The following is a 27,175-nucleotide window of genomic DNA, read 5'->3' on the forward strand; positions in this document are numbered from 1 at the left end:
CGGGACTGGGAAACTGGTCAGAGTTGAGGGAAAGATGGATGGTGCTAAATACAGGGATATTCTTGAGCAAAACCTGTACCACTCTGTGTGTGTGATTTGAGGCTAGGACGGAGATTCACCTTCCAGCAGGACAATGACCCCAAACACACTGCTAAAGCAACACTTGAGTGGTTTAAGGGGAAACATGTAAATGTGTTGAAATGGCCTAGTCAAAGCCCAGACCTCAATCCAATTGAAAATCTGTGGTCAGACTTAAAGATTGCTGTTCACAAGAGAAAACCATCCAACTTGAAGGAGCTGGAGCAGTTTTGCAAGGAGAAATGGGCAAAAATCCCATTAGTAAGATGTGGCAAGCTCATAGAGACTTATCCAAAGCGCCTTGGAACTGTGATAGCCACAAAAGGTGGCTCTACAAAGTATTGAATTTAGGCGGGTGAATAGTTATGCACATTGACTTTTTCTGTTATTTTGTCCTATTTGTTGTTTGCTTCACAATAAAAAAAACATCTTCAAAGTTGTGGGCATGTTCTGTAAATTAAATAATGCACATCCTCAAACAATCCATGTTAATTCTAGGTTGTGAGGCAACAAAACACGAAAAATGCCAAGGGGGGTGAATACTTTTTCAAGGCACTGTAACTCTTCACCGCCCCCCCCCCCCCACAGGCTGAATGGCCCCTCACCTACCTCCTGTCGAATGCCCACCAAGGGTGAGTGGACCGGCCACCCTACCTTCTCTGCAGTACGGAACCCAGAAGCGACGAATCGCTAGCCACTTCACAGTGACAACCATGAAGATGCATGTATTTTATGAGAGGCATCCGGGATGAGCCCCCCCTGCTAATGCCCTCTGCCCGCACCAACCGGAACCGTGAGCATCGGGAGAGGTGAAACCGCCATGAGTCTCCTGCAGCCGACTGTGCAACCATGAAGACGAGCCAACGCGGAAATAGAGGAGGGGGAGGGATATATATAACCCCCAGACTCCTCCTACAATTGCAGGCTAGCCTCCGGCCAGCCTTCTAACTTAAGTGTTGTGAGATAGTTATGAGGACGTGTTTAGGGGCGGAATTATGGGCGGGGAAGGGTAGCGGTTGGCTGGGCAACTAGTGGCGAGTAACCCTTAAGGCCTGGCTAGTAGCTCATGAATTGAAATTTTGAGCCCTGCTCTATGGGAACAAGGAAGACATAAATTCCTCCAGAAAATGTGGGGCAACGTTTCCTTCTTGAGAGGGAGTTTATTGTTAGGTGTCCTCTTCCTACCATAGATGCTCCAGCAATCCACTTTAACAGGTATACTACCAAACGTGCTTTCTTTTTAGGATTTCACTAACATGCAGTCATATTCCCTACATAGTTCCCCGGTTTAAATTATCTGGCATGATTCTCCTGTCCATTTTGGCTGTGTCCTTGATTTGGGAACAAGACAAGGAATTGGTCGCACACTGGAACTCCAAATTATCTTGATGTCATCTTTATTATCAAAAAAGGGTCAGACAGATACAGGCAATGGTAGACGTTTCACAAGCGATAGCTTGCTTGTTCACAACCCCTCCTTGATTTGGGAAACTGTGTGACTTAAGTTTAATTCCTTCAAGAGGACTCAGCCATTGGCAAAATTGGCCCTTGTTTCACTGAACAGTTGGGGTAATTTTCTGGAGCTTTGCACTTTAGCTGTGGCAGCCTGTTGCAAGCATCTAAGCTTGTTTAATGCATGGCGTTGAAGTACATTCATGTGTACTCCTCATTTGAAGCTCACTGTATTCGTCTATTTTCTCCCGTTTCATTGAAAATTGCTGTGATCTATCAGCCCCTGGACCGGTATCAAGCTTCCTTGACAACTTCTCTGCCTGGCTACCCTACTTTCTCTCTTCTGAAATTCCAACAATCATTATTGGTGACTTCAACATCCCTGTTAATCTTAACACTCCCGCTACTTCTAAGCTGCTGAGAATAAACATCCTCTTTTGACCTAAATCAATGGACACACGCTTCTACTCACTCTGTTGGCAACTGCCTTGACCCCATATTCTCCTACCTATGCACTCCGCACAACCTCTCCAATATTCCTTCTTCTCTCTCTGATCACACCTTATTAGTTTCACTCTCTCCTTATCTTCTTACTCCTTGCCTTCCAACTACCAAACTATTACCCGTAGAAACCTTCGCCATCTTAACCCTTCCTTTCTTTTTTTCTGCTACAGATTGTCTCTACGACAAAATCTCATCCTTGTCCTGCCCCAACTTAGCCACTTCTGTCTACAACAGTTCACTGTCATCCACCCTGGATACCTTCGCCCCCTCACTACACACAGAATCAGGCCCCGACCACTACAGACAATACCAGAAGCCTCAAAAAACAGAGCAGCACTCTTGAGCATCTGTGGCGTAAGACTAAGTCACAGCAAGATTTCAGCCAATATAAATCTGCCCTCCACAAATACCATTCCTGCCTCCACACTGCCAAAACAGATCTACTTTATCCCTCTCATTAACACCCTCTCACGCAGTCCCCATCAACTGTTTTCTACCTTTACCAATCTACTTCTTCCTCCATTACCTCCACCCACTAACTTACTCACTGCCCAGGAGATTGCTAATCACTTCAAAAATAAGATTGAGACGATCCGTCTCGAGATCTCCATTATACAGATATCTCCCTCACTTTACACTCCTTGTCCTCCTGCACAATCAATACTTCCCTCTTTTAACTCAGTAACTATAGAGAAAGTCACTAAACTTTTTTTCCAATCCCCACCTAACCTCCTGCCCCCTGGACCCTGTTCTTTCTCAAATACTACGGTCACCATCTGGCTCTATCCTACGCTCTTTAACTCATATCTTCAACCTCTCACTCTCTACTGGCATCTTCCCCAACCCTCTAAAACAGGCATCACTAAATGGCGGACCGCGGGCCGGACCCTGTAGCAGCAGTGCGGCCCGCAGCCTCGCCAAATAGTTGCCTGAGTGTTCTCTCCCCTCTGCTGGCTTGCCTGCCTGCCTGCCCCCCGCTGCCGCTAACATCATTGATTACATGGGAGGCGCGGCAGGTCTCTCCTTTACATAATCGCATCACTCCCCCCCCCACACTGCTCTACCTTATTCACACAAGCCTGGAAGCGCTGCAGGTCCAGACAAAGGGCGGGACTTTTCAAGTTACAAAGCAGGTGATTGTTTGCAAGACATTGGGGCGGTCCCAGCAACCAATCACCTGCCTTTAATTTGAAAAGTCCCGCCCTTTGTCTGGACCTGCCATGCGTGCTTCCCAGATTGTGTGACTAAAGTAGGGCAGTGTGGGGAGGGGGAGGAAGGGCGAGTGCTGCATTGATAAATGGGACAGTCTGACTATTTAATATCAAGGGAGGGAGTCTGTGATGGAGTGGGTCTGTGATGGGGAGGGGTCTGTGATGGAGGGGATCTATAATGGAGTGGGGTCTGTAATGGGGAGGGGTCTGTGTTGGAGTGGGGTCTGTAATGGGGGGGTCTGTGATGGAGTGGGGTCTGTGATGGAGTGGGGTCTGTGATGGAGGGGGGGATCTGTGATGGAGTGGGGTCTGTGGTGGGGGGGTCTGTGATGAAGTGGGTTCTGTGATGGAGTGGGGTCTGTGATGGAGTGGGGTCTGTGTTGAAGTGGGGTCTGTGATGGAGGGGGGATCTGTGATGGAGGGGGGATCTGTGTTGGAGTGGGGTCTGTGATGGAGGAGGGATCTGTGATGGAGGGGGATCTGTGATGGAGGGGGTCTGTGGTGGAGGGGGTTTGTGGTGGAGAGGATTTGTGATTGGGGGATCTGTGTTTGTGGGGGGGTCTGTGATGGGGTGGAGGAGTCTGTAATTGGGGTGGGAAGGATCTGTGATGGAGGGGGTCTTTAAAGGGACATGCTGTGATGGGACGGTCTGTAATGGGTTGGCAGGTCTCTGATGGTTCGGTCTCTGATGGTGGACTGTGATGTAAAAGGGAGAGATGTGCTGTGAAGGGGGGTACTGAGGGCACTGATGTAAGGGCTTCTTCACACTTGTGCAGAGATCTATGTTTTTCTGCCCTAGAAAAACACAGGTATCTACAAGGGTAATAAAAAACAATTGTGACGTGCACAAGAGGCTGTGATGTGAAGGACCTGAGTCATCACCAATATGACACTCGGACCTCCGCTGGAAGAAAATTTTACTGACCGGACCCCCATGAATTTGAATTCAGTACCCCTGCTCTAAAACATGCGCTAGTCACTCCCATACCAAAAAGGGCCTTACTAGACCCCACCAATCTTAACAACCTAAGACCCATCTCTTTACTCCCTTTTGCCTCCAAACTCCTTGAACGTTTAGTCGACAACTGACTGAGCGACCACCTCATCGAGAATAACCTTCTTGATCCCCTTCAGTCTGGATTTCGCCACAGAAACTGCCCTCCTAAAACTCACAAACGACTTACTAACAGCCAAAACCAACAGTCATTATTCCATACTCTCACTCTTGGACCTTTCCGCTGCCTTTGATACAGTTGACCCTCCTCCTCAAAAAACTACATTTGCTTGGTCTCCATGGCTGCGCTCTCCATTGGTTCGAATCTTACTTATCTCATCACACCTTCAGTGTCACTTACCACTCCACTTCCTCCTCTCCAACGCCTCTTACCGTTGGGGTCCCCCAAGGTGCTGTCCTTGGACCTCTACTATTCTCGATCTACATGTCCTCCCGGGGTCAGCTGATAGCCTCCCATGACTTCCACTACCATTTATATGCTGATGACACCCAAATCTATCTCTCTACCCCTCAGCTCACTCCATCAGTCTCCTCAGGCATCACTGATTTACTAACAGCTATATCAGCCTGGATGTCAAACCACTTCCTCAAACTGAATCTAAAACTGAGCTCTTAATATTTCCTCCCCCTAGTGCCCCTTCCCCTGACTTCTCTGTCAAGATTAATGGCACATCTATTAGTCCGTCCCCACATGCCAGGGTGCTAGGGGTAACCTTAGACTCTGAACTGTCCTTTCAGGCCCACATCCAATCCCTGTCCAAATCATGCCTCCTTACCCTCCGCAACATTTCCAGAATACACCCCTTTTAAACTAAAGACACCACCAAGCTTCTAATTCACTCCATGGTTATCTCTTGCCTCAACTACTGCAACTCCCTCATTGGATTACCTCTACATAGACTATCCCCCTTCAGTCCATAATGAATGCCGCTGCAAGACTCATCTACCTAACCAACCATTCAGTGTCCTCCACCCTTCTCTGCCAATACCTCCACTGGCTTCCACTCAACCAGCGAATAAAATTCTACTAACAACAATTTACAAAGCCATCCATAACACTGCCCCCAGCTACATCACTAACCTAGTCCCACAATACCAACCAAGCCGCTCTCTTCGGTCCTCCCAAGACCTCCTGCTCTCTATCTCCCTTTACACTTCCTCCCATGCTCACCTCCAAGATTTCTCCAGAGCTTCTCCCATCTTTTGGAACTCCCTACCCCAATCTGTCCGTCTGTCCCCTAATCTGTCCATCTTTAGACGATCCCTGAAAACCCTTCTCTTTAAAGAAGCCTATCCTGCTTCTAACTAATACACTGTTTTACTTCCTCCATCAGCTCACCCCCCACAGCTATTACCTTTTGTATCAACTGACCCTCCTTTTTTAGCTTGTAAGCTCTAATGAGCAGGGCCCTCTGATTCCTCTTGTACCAAATTGTAATGTAACTGTGATGTCTGCCTTTATTTTGTTAAGCACTGCGCATACTGTTGGCGCTATATAAATCCTGTATAATAATAATTCACATGTGTAGGGCACTTTGACTTCATGCCTAGGATACCAATGATATGTCCAAGTAACATCTGACTCAGTTATCCTTCAGTGGAAAACACCTTTTTGGACCTGCTCCTAACACCGTCATTAACAATGCCCCTGGTGGTTGGAGTGTGCTCCTCCCTAAATGCAGGAGGTCAGTGGAAGGAGACAAAAGAAAACATTCTCCTTCATCTTCTTCAGCAGTAGAAGCATGTATATATACTAAACATCACAGAGTGCATTGTTCATGACTGTACTGTCTCTTTCCTAAAGTCAATGAATGACCTTCTGATGCTTTTTAAAGGATGATCTCTACATAGAGGGGTGAGAGTTCAGTGTTTGAATGCCCCTCTTTTCCTGCTTGTAGGGAAGTATCCATCACTGGAGAGTCCTGTATCCCCCTGGACAGTCAGCAGACAAGACTTGCTTGGTCCCAACTGCAGTTTTCCCCTTTGAAGTTAGTGTAAGTCCAAAGGACTTCCATATGACTTGATCACTGGGAGATAGGTTCTCTCTCTGCAGCTGGCCTGCAGTTTTCTGGAGAAGTCTCCTTAGGTTCCTTTCTTTCTTCTGTCCTCATCCTGGCCAAAGTTCTTGGTAGTAGCAATAGGATTTATACCCCTTGCTCCACAGTATGCTACTCTCCTTAGGTATTACTTGACTCTTAGAATATTACTATTAGTAAGTTGTTACAATGTGGTCTATCACACCCTAGCAACATCTCTGGTTCATTGGTTGAAAGGACCCCTTCTCTTTCTTCTCATCCTGCTGTGCTTGCACACCAACCTGGGGTTCTGTATACTTTCATCTCTGCCTTGTGAGGGTGTCCTTATCACCTAATTATCTCTGTTTCTAGCAGCCTTGGAGGCCATTCCCTTTTAGCAATCAGTAGGCTATACTGTGAGGAGTGTCACACCTATGACTATCTCATTACAAAATTGGTTGTCTGATCAGGCAACCTCTTTCATTATCTTGGTCCTTCTTTTCCCTGAAGTTAGGGGTTAGGAATGCTAGGCTTAAACCTTCTGCAGTGACCGACTTCCCTCCATTTTGGACATAATTGTCTTTTTTTTCTTAGCCCCTTAATGATTTGTTGTTTATCCGGTTTTGGCATATTATAATTTTTTTCTTAACCACATTTCCTTCCTGTTTAGGTAGTGGATTTTCCATCTGTTTTTGGTGAATCCTTGCTTGGTACTCCAGGTTCACGGGATGGGGCCTGTGGGCCTATTGTTTTTACAACACTCTCTTCTGGTCTGGAACACCAGGCTGATTTTCAGTGCTCTTCCCTTAGTTAGTGGCAGTTCCTCTGTCTTGAATTGTCCTCCCTTTATTTGGGCTTGATTGTGTCCCATTGGGGTTGATTTGTTAAAACTGGAGAGGGCAAAATCTGGTACAGCTCTGCATAGAAACCAATCAGCTTTCAGATTTTATTACCAAAGCTTAATTGAACAAGCCAAAGTTAGAAGCTGATTGGCTACCATGCACAGCTGGACTTGATTTTGCACTCTCCAGTTTTAGTAAATCAACCCTGCTGTGTCCATCAATGGAAAATATTTTCTTTGTGTTTACTGTAAAATATTTTACTTGATGTCAATTGAAGGACACAGGTTCTGCCCCTCTGTATTATTATTATTATGTACTGCCCGCTCACAAAACCTAGGCGTGATGGGTACTGGAGGCGTTATTTAGAGGCTGGCATAGGCTTCATGTACACAGGACGTTTTTACAACCTCTCCTGAACAATTTAACTTGACAGATAGACGTTTAAAACGTCAGTTTTGCCGTGTTTACATGCCGCGTCCAGCGGCGTTTTGCCACGTTTGAGTTTAGAAGTATTTAAAAAAAACGCCTGTAAAAAAATAGCCAAAAAAAGAAAAATGCCTGTAAACGAAACGCGGCTAAATGATTAGCCACGTTTATAAGCATTTGGCGCTTGAAATACCTGTACACTCAGCTTCTAAAAGCAGTTTCTTTGCGTTCCAAAAAATGCCTCTAAACTCAACTGCCTAGAAACTACTGTAAATGACCCTGTGTGCATGTACTGATAAGATAACATAGAGGAGAGTTCAGGGGTAGTTACAAAAAAACTCCCAACTGCTCCTAAATGTCTGATTACCAGCAGCAGTGTACATGAGGCCTTACACAATTTTTTCTGTTTGCCAACCTCCTGTAAGTGGCAGCATAACCTGACTGTATTAGAATTGTCCCTCAATGAATTTCAAGAAAAAGATTTTATATTATGAACAGTATAAAAATGTATTTTTATTATCTGTCTGGCGTGCAGCTTTAAAATAGTAATGACTTCATAATGAAGGTACATCATTTTATAGATTGAAAACATCAGCTTAAAAGGCAACAATAACCCTCCTTGTTACTACTAACCTTACAGTGCATTATACTAAAAGACTATATACCAAAATCTATTGCATAATCCAAAAGACATGATATAAATGTTAAAGTGATAAGATTGTCCAAACACCAGTAAATCCTTAGGTGAAAAAAAAGGTGGTTTCCTTCCAATTAACGACAGGTGTAACACTTCGTGCTCCCCAAGGGATAGATAAGACAAAAATATCTTCTTACCAAATATTAGGACCTTCCAAGGCCTTTATACGCGTTGGTGAGTATTCGCCCCTCACTTCAGCTATAAGCCAGCTTAACTATTTAGCGTGTTAAGGGACGCCAGTGATGCATATAATGGTCTCATAGGAGCCTCAGACCCGATCATGCAGTATGCCAGAAAGGAAAGGAAACAAACACATTGCGCAGCGTTCAGTTAAAAGCACAAGAGTTTAATAGCAGATCTACTTATAGCAAAGATAAGTTACACAGGCATATTGGACAAACATCAGTCAAACACTCCCCGAGTGCTAAGACGTCACTGCTATTCCTTGCCTTGCCTGACGTACGTTTTGTTCAGTAGAACATCATCTGTGAGACAGTAGGGGGAGTATTCTTAACTGAACGCTGCGCATTATATTGAGGAAAGATTTTATCACTATATCACAATTTTGACAGCGCAACATTTTCTTTATTTATCTGTTTATATGGTGTGTACATATTTATGAGTGCTGCTGTTGTGTGATATAATTAACCTAAAAAGCTCACTAAGTGCATTTTTTCCCATTTATACTAACTGACTATGAACTAAAACTTCAAGCTAATTTACTGCTGCCTCGGCAGAAAATTCACAAAATCACATTGTAACTGCACTAAAAGTGTTTACAGAACCCAAAAATCTCTTTACATTATTGCATTACCTTATAGCACAGTACCTTAAGTTTTTGAAAGATCCTGCTTGGGGCATCTTTTTGTTTGCTGTTATTATAGTTTATAATAATGCCATGAAAACGCAATAAAAATGCAATGTATGGTTTAAATAGTACATTTTCAGTCATATTCACATACCTGTAATTTCAGATATTCAGGCCCGGTTCACATAAGGTTATTCCAAATTGTTTCAGAAAGTGCCATGTGCGTTTGGGGGCCATTATTATACCCAAATGTGGTGCAATTCTGCTGCGAATTGCAATATTGTGCAATAGAGTCATACAGCAATCATGCAAAAATGCACGGCTAAAAATTGAGCTAAGCTTGTCGTCCAAAAAGGAGCAGGAGCTTCTTTGCTGTGACAAAAGCACACTGAAATGAATAGGCTGCTCTATGCGCAATGTGTGGTTCCACATGTAAATTGCAATTTAGGGCCTCATGTACACTGGGGCTCTTCTAAATGTTTGCAAGAGAAAAGCAGCTGCAAAAACTCTCCTAAGCGCTTGGGTATTTATAATTTCATTGGCCAGAATATTATTTTATTCTGGCCATTGAGATGAAAAAACACTGAAGCACATATACATTTTCCAACACACTGATGTGAATGGGTCCTTATGGAGTACATTTAGAGCTCACTTATTTGGAGTCTTCATTGTAGCTGACAACTAATAGCTCATTGTTGCATTGTCCAGTATCCTTTTCCAGTTATAAACATTCAAAGTTGTTATTGAGTATTTTAAATAAAACTGAAAATGCAAGAGGCATTTTGCTATACACAGCTACCTATTTTTTTACACTGAATGTTGTTTTATAATATGAAGCCATTTAACACATTGTAAGTTTAGCACACAACTAAAAAAAAATAAATGAAAGAAGATAAACTTTTTTTTTTGTAAAAAGGATGTGTAATTTACATATTGCATTTATTATTAGATCCTTCTAGGGCATCTTCCCAGGATCTCTCTTTCTATATGAAGAATCGTCGGGTGCTTGAAGCCCTCCTCATGCCTTGGTCCCTTTCTCTTACTGTAAATGTGTCATCAGAGATCGAAAAGCCCTGTGAATTTGGCCAGTCACAGTCACAACTATGAAAAGAATTCAGCTAGAGGAAGTGGTGGTTGGTGAGTCAGCATGAGTAATTTTGTTCAAATTGAATTTGAATTTCTATTAAAGCTTGTAAGTGTAAAAGTTTAAAATAGTGAAATATAAAATGTTCTGCAGCCATGGTGGAAAGGAGCTTTCTTGAACAGTGACTTTTGTTGCACGTAAATGAGCAATTTTCACAGATTCCATCTGATATAAGTGACAAGGATCGATCTTCCTTGCTGTTCACTGGGTATGTAGATTGGTACAATACTTACAGATTATTTTACATGAACAGTTGAACTTTTCTGGTGTTCAGCCCTGCTTCGTATTGTAATGCATTATTACAGTAAAGTGGGTTGTTAATTTGTAGAGCTTGCTTTGTGTAAATTTAATAGGAATATATACATGGATTTAAAAATATACTGCATGATGAAGGCTTGTGACAGAACTTGTAGTTTCTTTTACTTTAGTTTTGATTTGCTTATATACAGATTATTGAATTCTGGAATGTGTTGTCTCATTTGGAGAGAATTGTATTGATTTACTTTTATTCTGCACAGGTCCGTCTATATATTCTGTTTATAGCAAAGAACCATATGGTTAACATAACTCATGTAAGTGTTTATCCATGGAGGTATAGATGTGGAAGCTTGTTCATTCTGTGCCAGTGTTTATAGGAAAGATATAATTCATTAAGAAAATACTTTACTGGCATCTGTCTCATTCCCACATATAGGACTGTGCATAAAAAGCAATAACAGCAAGCTAATTAGGCCAGATTAATAGCAAGCAGTTGCAGTGGTAATTGGGTTGTGAATATTGTGTGAAATGCCAGGTGAAAGTGGTTTTGAGTAGAATGACTTGATAGTGCTATTATGGGATTACAAGATTGGCTCTTTCTCAGTTTTTCTTACTACTCTCATAGGGAAATATATTTAGCAAATTGATTTTGGCAGGGACTTGCTGTAATTGGCGTAGATAACGTCTTTTTCTGGTTTCTACTACATGGCTTTGACTAGAAGACTGTAGAGTTCAACCCTCATCACACCCCCAGAGCTCTCATATGACAAAGCATGTTCTACAGCCATAAAACTCAGAATCCTTTTGTTTTTGAGTGGGTCAGTGGTGTAGTAAAAGCGGTCATGGCAATTGCAGTTATGATCAGGCATTACAATAAAGGTCCCTACCTTTTACTATGCCCCCTCCCTCAATACCTATTTGTTTGTGTTGCTGTTTACACATGTTATAATAGTAAAAAAGCGTTCCCTAACCCTATAGTCAGGGTTATTGCTCGTGGCAGTGGTATAGGAACAGAAGGAACTGGACAAAGAAGCATTGGAGCCATCCCCAACAGAGTATGGAATCAGCTAAAGACTGGTATATATTGACTGCACTTTTTGAAGCAAATGCACAGGGTACACATGGAGTGGAATCACCAATCATTAGCGGCTTCCTTTCTTAGCCATGCAGATCTTCTTCCAATGTTTTTTTCTGTACATTTTACTATTGGGTTGAGGAGCAGCAAAGGAGGCCATCAAATGTGTAGGGCATCAAGGGGACACTGAAGTGTGCACTATGACCGATAAAGCTATAACTCCTCAAGGTTATACAGTGACTTTTTTCCGCCACTCATACCTGAGAAGCAGAGTGTGACAGACCCAACCGTAGGAGAAGCAGACAAATTCCCTGGTCTACTCCATGGGCCAAAATCAGTGGGAAGAAGGCTAGCCCCTAGTCCCCTCTAAAAGCTCCTGTGCCGGTTGGGTCTGTCACACAGAGTAAATAAGGAAACATGGGGGAGTTTCTGGTCCCTTTCAGCAGGCAGTGGAGCAGTAGATGTCCCTCTACTTGTCTGTGCCCTGTCAACGTACTACATATGCGTGCATGTGGTGCTGGGCTGTGCACTCCCCTTTCGGGGGAGAATTTGGATTACTCCCTAATGGAGAAGGTGGGACCTGGACTATATCCCCCTAGTTTTCTCATTTGGAGTTATTTAATTAGAACCTTGCAAAGTGTGTAAAGGTAAGAGTATTGTAAAATACCGGCATCCCCCTTTCATGTTTGATGGTATGTTACTGAAGGTTTGCAAGTAAAGTTTTTATTCTGTTAAACCTGTATTCCTAGCCTGGACTATCATTATGCTTTTGGGAAGGAGTGTAGTGATATAGTAGTAGGGATGAGGATTAATAATTATAATTTGAGTTACCGTATATACTCGAGTATAAGCCGAGATTTTTAGCCCTTTTTTTTAGGCTGAAAGCGCCCCCCTCGGCTTATACTCAAGTCACTGTCGTCTGCCTACCTGATCAGCGTGTCATGCAGACAGAAGGTGGCCGGCGTGTCATAAAAACATACGGCGGCCATTCCAGTGTTCAAAAGCCGTGCCTCCTCCTTGTCTGTGATAGGCAGAACACTCCATTTCCCAGCAGTCAGTGTTCAGCCTATCACGGGCATCCTCTCATCCTCGTCCGTGGTATGAGGATGAGCGGATGTCCGTGATAGGCTGAACACTGACTGCTGGGAAATTGAGTGTTCTGCCTATCACAGACAAGGAGGAGGCACGGCTTTTGAACACTGGAATGGCCGCCGTATGCTTTTATGACATGCTGATCAGTGGATGCTGAGCGGCACAGGAGTTATGCAGATCGGCACAGGAGTTATGCAGATTGGCACAGGAGTTATGCAGATCGGCACAGGAGGGATGCAAATTGGCACAAGAGGGATGCAGATTGGCACAGGAGGCATGCACAGGACACAGAGAGGATGCAGATCGGCACAGGTAGGCTGAAATGAACACAGGGAGGTATCCACAGGACACAGTGAGGTAGGCAGATCTGCACAGGTAGGCATGCACAGGACACAGGGAGGTATGCAATAGACACAGTGAGGTATGCACAGGACACAGGGAGGTATGCAGCTGCAGATGGACATTGTTGACCCTCTTTTCCATATACAGTAGCTGCTGCATTTCTCACTCTCGGCTTATACTCGGGTCAATACGTTTTTACCAGTTTTTTGTGGTAAAGTAGGGGCCTCGGCTTATATTCGGATCGACCTATACTCGAGTATATACGGTATTCCCGCAGCAAATCAGTTCATCCAGAGCGATGCATTTATTGAGTGCCAGCACAGAACAATGTTCACAAGATACTTGCAACAGATGACAAAAATATTACAGTGAACAGCAGCCTTCATAGTCCCATCTGTCATTCATGTTATCGCAAACATAGAAACACTACAATCCAGAATAATATGCAGCTTCAATGCATTCAATAAGGTGTATTAGAATCTAGATCTGTGATTTAATCTTGATGCATGAATGTATGAATGTAAGAATGAATGCCACCAACAGCTACAACTTCCCTTGAAATACTTGTGTGACACTGAGGGGGTTCCTGTTTGGTTGACCAAATGCATTGACCATAACATTAAAAGACCCTACTTGTAATTACTGGAAATAACAGTATGTGTATATACAGTATCTCACAAAAGTGAGTACACCCCTCACATTTTTGGAAATATTTTATTATAGCTTTTCATGTGACAACACTGAAGAAATAACACTTTGCTACAATGTAAAGTAGTGAGTGTACAGCTTGTATAATAGTGTAAATTTGCTGTCCCCTCAAAATAACGCAACACACAGCCATTCATGTCTAAACCACTGGCAATAAAAGTGTGTACACCTCTAAGTGAAAATGTCCAAATTGTGCCGAATTAGCCATTTTCCCTACCCGGTGTCATGTGACTCGTTAGTGTTACAAGGTCTCAGGTGTGAATGGAAAGCAGGTGTGTTAAATTTGGTGTTATCGCTCTCACTCTCTCATACTGGTCACTGGAAGTTTAACCACTTCAGTCCTGGAAGATTTTACCCCCTTCCTGACCAGAGCACTTTTTACAATTTGGCATTGCGTCTTATTTGGCATTGCGTTTAACTGACAATTGCGCGGTCATGCAATACTGCACCCAAACGAAATTTGCATCCTTTTCCCCCACAAATAGAGCTTTCTTTTGGTGGTATTTGATCACCTCTGCATTTTTTATTTTTTGTGCTATAAACAAAAAAATGTTGGCATGCCCTCTGGTGGCTCTCCTGGGCAAAGCCGTATATGTAGGAGATTTTGCCCAGGAGAGCCAGTCTGCCGCAGTATATCTGCGTAAGCCATTCGGGAACCGGTTAACATGGCACCTCATGCCAAAGAACTCTCCGAGGATCTAAAAAAAAGAATTGTTGCTCTACATAAAGATGGCCTAGGCTAAAAAAAGATTGCCAAGACCCTGAAATTGAGCTGCAGCACGGTGGCCAAGACCATACAGCGGTTTAACAGGACAGGTTCCACTCAGAACAGGCCTAGCCATGGTCGACCAAAGAAGTTGAGTGGATGTATGAGTGCTGTCAGCATTGCTGCAGAGGTTGAAGGGGTGAGGGGTCAGTCTGTCAGTGCTCAGACCATATGGCGCACAGTGCATCAAATTGGTCTGCATGGCTGTTGTCCCAGAAGGAAGTCTCTTCTAAAGATGATGCACAAGAAAGCCCGCAAGCAGTTTGCTGAAGACAAGCAAACTAAGGGCATGTATTACTTGAACCATTTCCTGTGGTCTGATGAGACCAAGATTAACTTATTTGGTTCAGAGGGTGTCAAGCATGTGTGGCGGCAACCAAGTGAGGAGTACAATGACAAGTGTGTCTTGCCTACAGTAAAACATGGTGGTGGAGTGTCATGGTCTGGGGCTGCATGAGTGCTGCTGGCACTGGGGAGCTACAGTTCATTGAAGGAACCATGAATGCCAACATGTACTGTGACATACTAAAGCAGAGCATGATCCCTCCCTTCAGAGACTGGGCCGCAGGGCAGTATTCCAACATGATAACGACCCCAAACACACCCCCAAGACTACCACTGCCTTGCTAAAGAAATTGAGGGTAAAGGTGATGGATTGGCCAAGCATGTCTCCAGACCTAAACCCTATTAATCATCTGTGGGGCATCTTCAAATGGAAGGTGGAGGAGCGCAAGGTCTTTAACATCCACCAGCTCCGTGATGTCATCATGGAGGAGTGGAAGAGGCAACCTGTGAAGCTCTGGCGAACTCAATGCCCAAAAGGGTTAAGGCAGTGCTGGAAAATAATGGGGGCCATGCAAAATATTGACACTTTGGGCCCAGTTTGGAAATTTTTACTTAGGGGTGTACTCACTTTTGTTACCGGCAGTTTAGACATTAATGGCTGTGTGTTGAGTTATTTTGAGGGGACAGCAACTTTACAAGCTATACACTCACTTATTTACATTGTAGCAAAGTGTAATTTTTTCAGTGTTGTCACATGAAAAGATATAATAAAATATTTACAAAAATGTGAGGGGTGTACTCACTTTTGTGAGATACTGTGTGTGTGTGTGTATATATATATATATATATATATATATATATATATATATATATATTATATATAATATCCTACATAAACCAGCCAAGGACAGGTATTAGTGAAGAGTGTGGGCTCTGCGGTGGGGTTGTAATCTGTTTAGGACAGGCTGTGATGTTATTTCATTGTTTCCACCCTTAGAGAAGCAGGAACTCTGGGATGCCCCATGCCAAAGATCACCGTGACACCATGGGGAGCCTCTGAGTTCAGTGCAGACTGCCGTAAACTGATATCTGAAGGAGTTATGTTTCTCTATGACGGGTATGCAACCTCGGCACTCCAGCTGTGGTGAAACTACAAATCCCATCATGCCTCTGCCTCTAGGAGTCGTGCCCGTGGTTGTCAGGTTCTTGCAATGTCTCACAGGAACAAATAAAAATAATAACAATGTGCCAGTATTTGAGTAAACAACACAGAAGAGAGGACAGTGTTAAAATTATTTTTGATCTCTTCTCAATCTAGTAGACAAGGGTTTGGTTAGGGAAATCATCAACTAGTACATTAAAAGGTAGCTGAAAAACACTGTACTTGGACATCTTTAAGTCCCTCACAACCTTGTAACTAAGAGCCAGTTCACACTGAGACGACTTGTCAGGCGACTTAGCCGCCTGACAAGTCGCGTCCTGTTCTATACAATGGAACCGTTCTACTAGGAGCGACGCAAGTCGCTCTGACTTAAAAAAGGTTCCTGTACGACTTTGGGGGCGACTTGAGGCGACTTGCATTAACTTCTATATAGAAGTCGTTTTGCAAGTCGCGGCTGCTGTCGTGTGCAGGTCGTCTGAGGCAGTCACGCTGCAAGTCGTGCTGCCTCAGTGTGAACTGGCTCTCACAGCCCTGATACAAAACAATAATGTCATCAATAAGCTGCCGGCTCTTCCCGGATAAACCAACAGCTTCACCGATGATGCACCGACTACCCCACCCCTCTTCCTTTCCCAATAAGGGACTATTAAACACACATAACCCAAGGAGCAATGCGGGCGAAGTGCACATCATTCGCCTAGATGAATGAAGTGCACCAGGGGGTGGCCCAGGCCTTTTTTTTTTTTTAAAAACACCCAATTTCTGTCAAAGCTTAATTGAACAAGCTGAAGGTAGAAGCTGATTCGCTACCATGCACAGCTGCACCAGATTTTGTACTTTCTAATTTTAGCAAATCAGCCCCATCGTATACTGGATATCAGTGATTGCTGAGTTTTTACCTGCCTCTATGTAAAACTGCCACAACATCTTACTGGGGCCAGGGATGTGATGCTAATTAGAAATTGCAGTTTTACATATATTCCAAGGAAAGGCATATGATACAGCACTATAGAGAAGTCATGTGGTATAATCTAAAATGGACACCTGGTGGCACTAAATGACAAAATCTTTCCAAAGGGGATACAAGGAGAAGTAAAAACATTTTAAGTAGAGTAGGGAAGGGTTAGAACCTCTGTGATGCTTAATTACTGTCTGTGTCCCCACTGGGTAAATTTATCTTCGCTTTTGGTCCAACTGATGTAAGTCAGACAGAACAGGAAGTGAAGGAAAATCTCTCAAAAGGAGCACATTCAATAACCTTCAATAACTGTACATACTCTGTATGCTCGACTCAAAACTAATAACAATGTTAGGCTTTGTTTGGAATGTAACTTAAGGTAAAATAAATAAACACTTATATGTTTAAAGCCCATCTGTGAGCAAAACTTTTTTATTACTTGGTAAAACATCTTATACTAACCTAAATCTGTCGTCTGGGTCCCTCATCCACACCATTGCACAGGACCAGTAATCAAGTACTGTGCCTGCATTGGCCAGTTCCCAACGGTTCCATTGTGCTGATAGCCCTCAGACTCCATTCTGGATCCTGAGAGAACCTTGGCACTGAACAGCTAACAGGAAGTGTCCATGTCAGGCATCCAAATAAAAACCCTGTAAAAATCCTGTAAACAGAAGAAGAAAGAAGACTTGGGACTGGAATGTCACATTATGGTAGATTTAGGTGTGTAAAATGAGCATTTAGGTAGGATTTTTTGCCAGAGATTAATTAGAGGGTTAGGGGGTGATTGAAGCGGACCTAGGAATTCAGCTTTAAGTAAACATGTCAAGATTATGACAAAACAGCCTATGTGCAAATTAAGGGTCATATTTTGAGACATAGATCTTTTCAAATGTAAGGCCTTATTTATAAAAAGTAGATTATGACATTATTATGAGGAATATGAAGAATTGCAACCTTTTAGTAAAGTGAATATAGTAATCACCTTGCCTTGAACCTCAAACTTGGCTAGATTCAGCCTAACCCTAACCCTGACACTGACCTAGATCAAACCCTAATCTAGCTATTTTATCTTTATGAAGTGAAGTGTTCCAGCTTGGACTAATAAGAAGGCTGATCGCGGGTTGGCCTGTATTTCTAGGAGGAGTCAGGCTGTATTTAAGCCCGCCCTCTAGCCTCTATTTCCTGTCGAAGTTTCTCTCGTGTACAGTCGACAAGCGTCATTTCCAGTGAGACCTTTCTGACATCACTTCCGCATTTTCAGTGGCCTGACACGTCTTCAGGTTCATCAGGCCTGAGTTTACATTTTTAATTTGCCTGCTACGCTTCAGGTTGCTCAGCCTCTGTAAATTCATGGGTTTGACACGTTTTTCAATTCTGCTCATACGTTTCATTTCATGGTGGGCCTTGGTCACCGGGTGCAGGCCTTGCCAGGGAAAGAAAAAAAAAAGAGGGCAAGGAATCTATGTCAAAAGTAAGATATGGTTACTTTTAATAGGTATTTCTGGCTTATGTGTCGGTACTTTTAGTTCAACACATACCGGATTTTTCGTTGTCATATCATACATGGTACATGATTTTGCCTCATGTTTTAGGTCACACCATTGTCTTTATTTTTGCCCCCTTTAGGCATACTCACCACGCGACTACGGCACACCCCAGGTCACTTTTCTCGTTTCCCCTCGTTTCCCCTCATACCTTTCCTAATACGGTCTAGTACAGACTCTGAGTACAAATGTATGTTTGCATATGCCATACCTGGCCAATCCCTGTGGAAGTGGAGAATCAGTGCAGTATCGACTACAGTGATTCTCACTGTCTTCCCCATCAAATGCAAGAGGCTGTCCTACTGCATAGTGAACACGTGGGTTGCTTGCTTGGCATGGGAACAATTTAGAGAATGCCTTGCATTTTTTTTTTTAAATGCACAGTGTTCTCAGATTGGACTAGGCGGAGAGGAGGAGCAGCACTTTGCATTCATTGGAAAAAATGCAAAGTGTTTTCTGAGTAGTGTTTGGGACTCAAAAGACAGTGAAAATCACTGTAGCCATTAATGTCTTCACTAAGTCTACATAATAAAAACCTGACATGTCACAGAATATAGCAATATACTTTTTCTAAATAGCTGTTCCATTTCTCATAGTTAATGTATAACTAAAGGCAAAACTTTTTTTTTTTTTTTTTAACTTTTGAATAGTGGAGAGGGATTAAAACACCTTTTATGTTTTCATTGATGTATCTGCTCCCATTAGGGAGATTCACTCTCTCTATTTGGCCTAGTTTACCATTATCATTGAAAGTAAAAGAAAAAGAAAATTCCAAATTTTGGGCTGTCCTTCAATCTGGACACTAGTTCTGGGGGGTACCAAAGAATTCACTTAATTTGCAGGGATTTCTCTCACATCCTGTTTTGGCTACAGCACAGGAAGGCATGGTAAATCTATCCAAAATGAAAAAAAAAAAAAGTTTTGCCTATAGTTCTATTTTAAAGAGATTGTGAAGGTACAATTTAAAAAAACAAATAAAAATTATGGAAAATAAAAAAACAAAAAACCCAAACGTGTCTATACTTGCCTGCTCTGGTTCCCTGCCAGTGCCCCTGGCTCCTCCTCTCTGTCCACTTCCCATGGGGGCACTGGTGCATGCTTACTCCCAAGCCCATTGATACAGACAGCTGGGCTCGGCCCTGCCCCCGTTCCCTTTTACTGCTTTAATTGACAGCAGCTGAAGGTGCACAAGCTTAGTGTCAGGACCCCAATAGGCACCTCCATTCAATTTTGGGGCAAAGAGTTATAATTTAAATGTATTCAATAGGATTTGCTGATAATCACAGTTTTAGAGGTCCCTACTTTGTACAAACTGATGATTAAGGGTTTCCCAGAAAACAGACTTGGCCAAAGCATATACAATCTTGAGCACCTGTTATCTAGACTTTTAAAACAAATAAAATGACTCATCGGAATGAATGTTTTCTAGTAATGATCATCAGGAGAGTTTTTTTTAAATTTGTGAGATATGCACACTCCACCTGAATCAATGATTTTGAATAACACCCACACCCACACACCAGGATCAGTATTACTCTTAATATTACAGCATTTACTGGCAGAGCTTGATAGTTTCATTTTTGTCTCTGGTGAATGCATTACTCTTTTCTTCTAATATGTTAGAATTGCATATTCTATAAAATGAGGAATTATGTTTCTGTTTATTTAAAGCACCCTGCATTTCTGCACCCCCTCCTATTAACCTATTAACCTATTTATTTTCAGTGGATGCATAGAAGAAAGGTATTGGAGCAGTCATAATCTCTCAAGGCACTGAAATCAGAGTTCCTTGTAGATAGTAAAACAGCAATTAGGCCTCATGCACATGGGTATAAAAAATTCTGCTTTTACAGGCGCTCGGTGTACTTTTTTATGCTTCTAAACTCAGTTCTAATTAGTATTTTAAAAACAGGGTTTAGAGGAATTAAAAAAAACACTCCAAAGCTGCATTTGCAGAAGAGTTTACAAGCATAATTTTTGTGCAAAAATACGTGTGTAAAAATGTAAATTTATTTCAATGGCTAGAATAAAGTAATAATTCTGAGGCGTGCTGTTGGACCTGGTGTGTGTCAGTTGGAGGAGAAAGCAAGACACTGGAGATTCCAACTTGAATTGTATTGATCTTGTTTTTGAAATGATTGACAACCTCCTGGGCAGTAAGTAAGTTAGTGGGTGGAGGTTGAGGGGGTTGAAGTAGGAAATTAAGGGTAGAAAAGAGTTGACGAGGATCGGATGAGAGGGTTTTGATGAGGGTGGTATAGTAGGTTTAGTAGGTTTGTTTAGCAAGAGGCAGAAGTTGTATTTGAGAAGGGCAGATTTGTAGAGGGTAAAGTCTTGCAGGGATTTAATTTTACAACACACTAGTTCAAGTGTACGACTGTGTCTCTGGGGACTTCTGCTGTTGTCTGTTTGCCAGGGTTGTAGCAGGCGAGGCCTGGTTCTGCGCGCAGAGAAGGGGACGTGTGTCCAGGGAGGATGAGAGCAAGTTGTTGTAGACAGAAGTGGTCAAGTCTTGGCAGGACAGGGGTGCGATTTTGTCATAAAGGCAGTCAGTAGCAGAATGAAGAAAGGAAGGGTTGAGGTAGTGAAGGTGTCTATGGGTAACTCTTTGCTGGTTTGAGGCATAGGAGGTAAAAGACAAGGAGAGTTTGAAACTGATAAGGTTGGGAGCGAAGAGAGGAAAGGGGTGTTAGAGAGGTTGCAGGGAGTGCAGAGGCGGGAAAATACAGGGTTAAGGGTGTTGACTTCAGGCAGCTCTTGAGCTGCAGGATGCCCCTAGTTTTTACTTATATTTTTACATGGGCTTGTTAGCGTTTTGTTGCTGTTGCCCTCCCCTCAGTTGGACTGAATTTGGATTACCCTATCGTCTATGAATTTCTACTGATACTGTGTCCCTTAATGAACAATAAAGAAAGCCTTTTTGCAGCTGCAAGCCTACAGGGTCCTGTCAGAGATTCATTGCAGTGAGGTGTTAAGCCTCCTACACACAATGAGAATATTGGACGAATGATCGTCTGGTTTTGTTTTTGCATGTCAGTCTCATTTTGAAAATGAAGAGGTTACTAAAGGTATGAAAATGAACATATGACAGAATAAAACTTCAGAAGTCATGTAATGTGTGTATTGTATTTTTGTTTCCGAGCCTGCATGTCTTGGTCTTCCGATTTTTTTTTAAATGATTACTGTACTGTACTGATTAGACGAAAATTGTTCGTTCTAGCATCAAAGGAAAGAAAAATGTTAGTGTTTGTCTCTTCTTATAATTTTACATGAACTGTCATCAATGGTTCTCAAGAGCTGTGTCTTAATTATCAGATTATCATAGGATCACCTCAGATATTCAGGCCCAAGCTGTCTGTTCAAATTCTAAGTTGTTATATCTGCCTGTTTAAATATAGACAATAATCAAATTTAGCATAATGAGGGTCGTGTGTACCACTTACTTTAACTGTAATGTTTACAATGAAGCACTGTGGTATTATCCAGTGCTTCATTGTAAACATTAAGTGTGGTAGAACTGGATTAAGAGACTACTGCAGTTGAGGGGAAGGGTGGGATATTAGAGATTTAGAGATAGTGGTAGTTCTGTTGGTATGATGGGTTAGGTAATACGATTTAGCAGGGGGGAGGTTGGGAAGTATAAATAGAGGTAGGGGGAGGGGGTACACTAAACAGGGGGTTGGGCTGGGGGGAAGGAGTATGAGAGACAGAGGGGCATAGGTCAGGGAAGGTTGGGAAAAGAGGGGCAGAGGAAGGCAGAGGAGTGAAGAGGTTGAGAAATTAGGTGGAAGGGTGATTTAGTGTTGCTTGATGTGAGGAGAGCCTGGGAGGGGTTAGGCCAATCTGATCTAGTGAGGAATTGTTTAAAATCCCCTGTGAAAAAGTAATCTATCCAGTAAAACCAAGTGTTTTGGAATTTTATGTCAGATCCTTTGAAGGAGCTGGTAAGGTCTTCCATTAGTTTGATATCCTCCGTGTTGAAACCAGTGCTGTATTGGTGGGGTGGGACACTTCCAAATGGGACAAAGTTGAGTGTAAAAATAGTTAACGGTGCAAAGTTGTGAGAGACGTTGTGTAAGGTTGTTTGGGAATTGGCTCATTTTCTAGATTTATTATTGCATAGGGTTGATTTACTAAAACTGGAGAGTACAAAATCTAGTGCAGTTCTGTGTAGTAACAAATCAGCTTCCAGGTTGTTGTTTTTTTTGCCAAAGCTTAAACAAGCTGAAGTTAGAAGCCTAAATGGCTACCATGCACAGCTGAACCAGATTTTGCACTCTCCAGTTTTATTAAATCAACCCCATACTGTCTGGATTTTCAGTGTAGTGAATTACACAAAACTCAGATTAAGGTAAATCTTCACGTCTTTGCGAATAGCTTTAGTAACTTAATGGGGTTGATTTATTAAAACTGGGGAGTGCAATATCTGGTGCAGCTCTGCATAGAAACTAATCGGCTTCCAGTTTTTTTTTTTTAAGTCAATGCTTAATTGAACAAGCTGAAGTTAGAAGCTGATTGGCTACCTTGCACAGGTGCACCAGATTTTGGACTCTCCAGGTTTAGTAAATCAACCCCAATAATTGGTTGGAATTTTCATTAGAGTGGACCCTTAGAGCCCATTCACACAGGGACGACTTGTCAGGCGACCTAGTCGCCTGACAAGTCGCCTCCCATTCTGTGCTATGGAACCGTTCTAAGGGGAGCGACGCAAGTCGCTCCGACTTAGAAAAAGGTTCCTGTACGACTTCGGGGGCGACTTGGGGCGACTTGCATAGACTTCTATACAGAAGTCGTTTTGCAAGTCGCCCGGGCAGTCGTTTGCAGGTCGCCTCGCTGAGGCGACCTGCAAGTCGTGTTGCCCCTGTGTGAATGGGGTCTTAAGTAACTTTATAAGTCTGCATGAATACATTTCTGACATGTCATAACATAAATGTATATTATATAAATTGTATGTATATTCTACCGCATAGTTCTTCTATGTTTAGGTGAAGTTAAACCCCCCCTCTCCTGAAGGCGAAAGAATCATGCTACGGGAAAATGCAAATCGCAGCAAAATCATGGTAAAACCACGGTTTGCGTTTTTGCCATGTTTTGCAACTCTGCAGCTCCTAAACTCTGCTAAAAGTCTTTGTGTACATGGACACATAGGCATTTATGGAATTGAGTTTAGGAGCGGTGGCAAAAAAAGTCTAATGTCGCGTACACCAGAGCAGACTTACCAACAGGCTAAACTCCGTCAGCATTTCCAATGGAAAGATTTAGAACATGTTCTATATCTGAGTCCGTCAGAAATGCAGACAGAAATATTCTGATGGGGCATATACACGGTCAGATTGTCCGACCGAAAGCCCCCATCTGACTTTCTCTGTCAGGAATACTGCCTGTGTGTACGCGGCATAAAGCTCCTAAACTCAAGTTTAGAAGCTGCCAGGAGCTGCTGAGCTGCTAGTGTACATGAAGCCTTAGTAAAGCAACTTTGCTTAATCGGAGATGATGACTTTAGTCTGCTGCAGGCAGGAGGAATAATTTCCTTAGTTATTCCTCTTCCCAGTGATCAGACTGCAATTTATAGCAAATTACAATGTGAGAGGCTGCAGCAGTGGTTCATTTGTGTCAAATATTTGTGAAAACAGCCATGAACTGAACAGGCACCAGGCTTTAGATGATTTCAACCTTTTTAGGAAGCAGAAACTGAACTTGGAGGGAGGTAATTTGACCCATGGGATAGGTAATAAGTACATATACGTTCCCATTCTATATGTTTGGTGTGGTGATATTAAAGTGAATGTGCTGTTGAATTACATGCTTAATCAATTATTGCTGCTATGCAGTATTAGTAAAAAAAAAAGAATTTAGGCTAATTTATTACTAAATGGAAATGGGTATGGCTGCAGAAGAGTTAATTAGGCTCTGGAAATTTCCATAAATGATACATCCTATCCCTGGCTCATCTCATTTTCATTCCAAATTCCAAAGCAAGCTGTTTGGTGTTACAAGTAATCTTTTGACACTCTACTGTTTTAAGCTAGAGTGTAAAATGTCACCTCGGGTCTTAAGTTCAAATGCAAAGCTCACAAATTTCTCAAGAAAAAATCTCTTATAAGCAAAACTGTAAAGGAACACTTTTATTGTGTTTACTTCCAGCCAAGGTGATAATATATGTGAGGTCATCTTCCTTAATCTTTTTGCTGTCAACACAAGGAATTACACAGTCATGTTTTATGGTTCAATTTGGCCCTGAAACAGCCAATGATTATACATGATAAAATAAATGCAGTACACTGTTGGAAAATGTAGGTGTGGTTAATGTAATAAATATTAGCACAGCCAGAACAGAAAAGAAAATTTTAGACAAATGCTTAATCTTTTGATGCAAATATTTCTTTGTTTTATATAAGTAGATGATTACTCAGTATTTGTGTATCTGTGTTTGTACAGATACTGGTGTTTAACTTCTGTAAAATGGAAATTATTCAAAGATTATGTTCTCTTTCTCAGTACAGTATTGTCTAAAAAACAAACAAAAAAAAAAAAACAGACGCTATTTACATGTTATCAAATGATCATTTTATATGGCCAACCATGTGTCCAGAACCACTGCAACTAAATTTTACAAAGCAACTTATTCCATCTGGCATGCAGCTGTCTCGGGCTACTTAATTCACCACTGCAAGGTACGGCACAACTAGAACTATTAGAATTCTATCCAACAACCTTGTATGAGGGTTATCCGTTTCCTACAAAAAAAAATCATGATCGTGCTTAGCCACCGAGTCTTGCAATGTCTTTTGCTAAAGCAGATCTAAAATGAAATCCTACTTCCTGTGCGAAGCCAACCTGTGGCAGCCTCCTATTGCATCCCTAATATCGACAATGGATGGTGTGCAGACTTGGGGCTCCTAAGGATCTCAACACCATGGTTTCAAGATACATTAGATTCTATTTCAAGAAACTTTAGAAACCACAAGACCATACTCTGAATATGGCTCTATGCAAGTGTATGATGGATCACTGCTCAGACACAGCCAGAATTGAAGAAGATTTTGGGCCACAGCAGGTAAACCGCAGAGGAGGCCAAGGCTGTCATTTACAGGCAAGTATGTAGCCGGGTCGGGGATTCTAGGTCAGTTTATGTTAGGAGGGCTTGGGAGGATTGAGTAGTGTACTTTATACTAAGATTGCACTTGTCCTTTAATAATTTCTACATGGTTAAACCGTCTGTTTTACATTGGCTTCACACTATGAATAAGCAAGTGGATTTAACTGTGGTGAGAATTGCTTTCAGTACATATTCCAGCTGGCAAACTTTGTGTGCGCTGTATAATTTGTGAACTGCAGCCTGAAACTTAAAACCTGTCTCAGCACAGTTGGCATTTTGTGCCTGGAACTCAGCATATTCTTGTTCCATATTTCATTGAAGACGCTGAACATTTCCTTCTGTGCAAGTGCGAAAGTGTGACCAACATAAGAACAACATGTCCTAGAGCAACCTCACAGCTGCTAAACCCTGCATCATTCCAACTTTATCAATTGAACTTAAGGAAAATGTAACTGTCCCAAGAGCATCCTTATTTGGCTTTCTTGGTTCTTCACCACACTTGGGGCAGTGAAATAGTTCCTTCCAGTTACTTGTTCAAGCCTAGCTGTGGCCTGAAATGTTTATTGTAGGGAGTCTTATTGAAAGCTTTCTTTATAGTTACACATAGTTATGTCTGTGGCCCCAACAACCTGGAGGAGAGAGTATAGGCAAAAAGAGTTGTTTCCAGTAATAACTGGTAGTGTTACTCTCCCATCTGCTGCAATCAAGGAGAACATTTGATTTGCAGGTTGAGGAATCTAACCCAATCAAATCCCCCTTCCATATAGATCCTAGTACACCACTTTCCATAGAAGATACCTTTTACCTTAGGCAAGAGTGCACTGAAGGACTATTGTCATAACAATGACAGGATTGTGCCATTTAAGACAAGTAGAGATGAGCAAAGAAAGTTTTTCGAAAATCTTTCTTAAAAAATGGGACAAAGGTTTGTCATTTTGTCACAATTGAGAGGCTAGTAGAGTGCAATAGAAGAGCTGTTATGTTTACCTTTCTAGTTGTGCATGTTTCACGTGTCTCTAGCTTAGTTCTATTCATGTGCAGCAGCCGCCATCAAATTCTTTAAAGGAGCATTCTATGCATTGAGGTGAAAAACCTTCTTTTCTGCAGCTGTCCCCCAGAGCCCCACTTTTTTGTTACCTGAACCTGATCGTTCCAGCGTCGAGCACAAGCCCAGCAGCTCCAGCTGTTGTCTTGGGTCCTTATTGGATAGATTGATAGCAGTGTGAGCCATTGGCTCCCAATGCTGTCAATCAAATCCAGTGACACTGAAGGTGGGGTGGGGCTGAGTCCTGCTGTCTGTGTCAATGGGTGAAGCAGCAGGACTCAGGAGAGTGCCTGCATGGGTGCCCCCATGGAAAGCGGCTCTCTGTGGGGGCACTCAATGAAGAGGAGGAGCCAGGAGCGGCACTGGGGGACCCCAGAACAGGAGGATCGGGGCCACTCTGTACAAAACCCTTGCACAGTGCAGGTAAGTATAACATGTTTGTTATTTAAAGAAATAAAAAACAAACCTTTACATACACTTTAATTCTTTAGCAGTTGAAACTTCTTTTCTGTGCTCTCTGTTTTTACATTTTGGGCCATCTTATGACCCCCATGTCACTACATGCCAGTACAGTCATATAGCAGCTCTTCTATTGCAGAGAACTGGCCTTTTAATTTTTTAGGTGACTGATAGTGTCACTTGAACC

General features: G+C 42.4%; 1 long non-coding RNA gene across 11 annotated transcripts in view; it reads left to right on the forward strand.

Moving 5' to 3' along the window:
* LOC141140654 (uncharacterized) overlaps positions 1-27,175 on the forward strand; it is a 905,916-nt gene that overhangs the window by 208,517 nt on the left and 670,224 nt on the right. For all 11 annotated transcript variants that reach the window (XR_012243967.1, XR_012243970.1, XR_012243966.1 and 8 more), the window contains one exon: positions 9,998-10,185. This is a non-coding gene — a long non-coding RNA (uncharacterized lncRNA). The remainder of the gene's footprint in view (positions 1-9,997; positions 10,186-27,175) is intronic.

The sequence above is a fragment of the Aquarana catesbeiana genome, linkage group LG04, assembly GCF_042186555.1.
Source record: "Aquarana catesbeiana isolate 2022-GZ linkage group LG04, ASM4218655v1, whole genome shotgun sequence".
Classification (NCBI taxonomy): Eukaryota; Metazoa; Chordata; class Amphibia; order Anura; family Ranidae; genus Aquarana; species Aquarana catesbeiana.